This window comes from Callithrix jacchus, chromosome 4, assembly GCF_049354715.1.
Source record: "Callithrix jacchus isolate 240 chromosome 4, calJac240_pri, whole genome shotgun sequence".
Lineage (NCBI taxonomy): Eukaryota > Metazoa > Chordata > Mammalia > Primates > Cebidae > Callithrix > Callithrix jacchus.
In genome coordinates this window covers 145,848,785-145,851,218 of record NC_133505.1, presented here as the reverse complement: position 1 = coordinate 145,851,218, position 2,434 = coordinate 145,848,785, and the positions used below count along the sequence as shown (strand labels likewise).

Below are 2,434 nucleotides of genomic sequence, written 5' to 3'. Positions count from 1 at the left end.
TGTACTCAGAATTGAGGAGGGAGAATGATACCCAGATTTTTTTTTAAAGGGTGGGTTTTAATGTTTATTTACAGGAGGCTGCAAGATATGAAATTCCACATAGAAATAGGAAATGTAGCCAGAGGACAAGCTTCATACAGTATGTACAGTTGGAACTGTTCAAGTATAGTTTCAGTGTAAAAAGTGCTACGATAATAAACCACATTTAGAAAGAGTTCTTCGTAGAGAAACAGGAAGACAAAATACCAAACAGTACACAACAAATTTATACCTCAGCTACATGATCTAAAAGTTAAAGGTCCCAGGAGTCCCATCCTGAACTTGGAAGGTATAACCTTCAGAGGTAGTTTCTGGCACAACATTTTGATCTTCCTCTTCCTCTACAGAGCAATACTTCTCAATTAAGTTTAATGAAGCCTTATACACAGACTCATTTTCATGGTTTTGTAGAGCTTCAATTTTGTCTAAGCCTCCACATCCTTCAATCATTATACTAAGATTCTCAGTTTCACCTAGTTTCTCAGCAGCCTGAAAGATATTTGAATGGCATCCAGGATAACCAGAATAATCTTGGTATCTTTTGCAGTTAAGAGGTTCATCAATGGTTCTATTACGCCACAATGAACAACGTACACAATCTGTTCAACTGTTCCACCACTGGTATAGTTGGTCACAGCCCATACAGCTTCCTTTTGTGTCTTAAAATCTGCCTTAGAAAGAACACTGACAAGGAATGGGACTAATCCATGATTCACAACTTGCTCTATCTGGTCCTGACGGCCAGCCGTGATGTTTGACATTGTCCATGTGGCTTCCTTCTGAATGTTAGTTTTGGGGTTGGTGAGCAGGCTGGGAAAGATGGCAAGCGCTTCTGCATCGATCGCAACCTGAGTCTGTTCATCTGTACCAGTCACAATATTCCCTATGGCTCGTAGTGCAGGAGTCACAATTGGCAATTCAGAAGCTCCTAGAAGCTTCACAAGTTGGGGCACAACTCCTGTTTTCACGACCAGGTCAATTTGTTCATTTGGACCATCAGTAAGGTAGGAACTAGCCCAGCAGGTATCTGCTAATACTTCTAGATCATCATGATGCAGGAGCCGAACTAAGGTAGGAAGAATCAGCTCAACAGCATCTAACGGGGGTGCAGGATTCTTGTTGTGGCAAAGATTTGAAAGTGTCCAGGTAAGATGACGTAAGTAACCACATGCCAAAGATGACATATCAGGAACTGCAAGAAGAGCCAAGAGTGGGTCAACTGCACTGTACTTAATAACCAAGTCTCGGAACACTGAGCCATCACCTGCAATGTTTCCTAGAGCCCATACAGCTTGTTCACTGATGTGAGCATGGGGAGATGCCAACAGAGAAATGAACACTGGGATGGCACCTCCATCTACCACAGCCTTGGTTTGTTCTGATGTCCCAGAAGCAATGTTAGTGAGTGCCCAAGCAGATTCAAACTGAATGGGACTACAATCAGTTCTGCCCAAGAAGGACACAAATTTTGGAATCAAACCAGCCTGGATTATGTTGTCTATGGGGGGCTGTTTTTCTCTAGAAAGTAGTTTCCTGGCAGCTTGAGTAGCTTGGAGCTGATTTTCCACGTTGTTGCTATTTATGCCTTTGACAATGTCATCAACAGACCAATTTACAGTGCCCTGGTTGTTGCGGTTTTCCTGCAGTGGAGAAGTAGCATCATCAGGAAATGAGCTTACATTTCTCCTCTTCAGCATCTGATCATCCTTCTTAGCTTTCCTCAGCTCCACATTGACTTCTATTCTGTGACGCCTCATTTCTGTACTGTCTTTTCCCTTGTTCTTCAATCTGTTAAGATGGGCAGCAGGTGTAGGTGCATTCTTGTTGGTGGACATAGTTATGAGACAAAGGGAGAAAGCTACAAAGCAGGCCCGGGCTTCCACAGGAGGCTTAAGCAGGGATCCGTGGCTATGGGGAGGCTGCGCTAAAAACGACCATCTTGGCTTCAGCTCAAAGACTGTGTCAGATTTTTTTTTTGACTGTATTAAAATAAACAGAGTTTGAAACATCTGGCCGGTCTTTGTTTTTCTATAATATACATCAATTAGTAACTATTTTTAAAGGCCCTTTCTATAATGTCTAAAAACCCTGGTATAATGTACCAATAAAAAAAAAAAAAAAGGACAGGCACGGTGGCTCACGCCTGTAATCCCACCACTTTGGGAGGCCAAAGCGGGCAGATCACCTAAGGTCATGAGTTCAAGACCAGCCCGACCAATATAGTGATACCCCGTCTCTACTAAAAATCACAAAAATTAGCTGGGCATGGTAGCACATACCTATAGTCCCGGCTACTTGGGAGGCTGAGACAGAAGTGCTTGAACCCAGGAGGCAGAGGTTGCAGTGAGCCGAGATCATGCCTCCACACTCCAGCCTGGGCGACAGAGCAAGGCTT

At 43.4% G+C, this 2,434-nt stretch overlaps 1 pseudogene across 1 annotated transcript; it reads right to left on the bottom strand.

The window, feature by feature from the left end:
* Positions 1–263: 263 nt before the first annotated feature.
* LOC100402690 (importin subunit alpha-1 pseudogene) lies at positions 264–2,041 on the bottom strand (annotated as a pseudogene). The gene has a single exon (XR_087718.7). The product of XR_087718.7 is annotated as an importin subunit alpha-1 pseudogene (transcript).
* Positions 2,042–2,434: the final 393 nt, after the last annotated feature.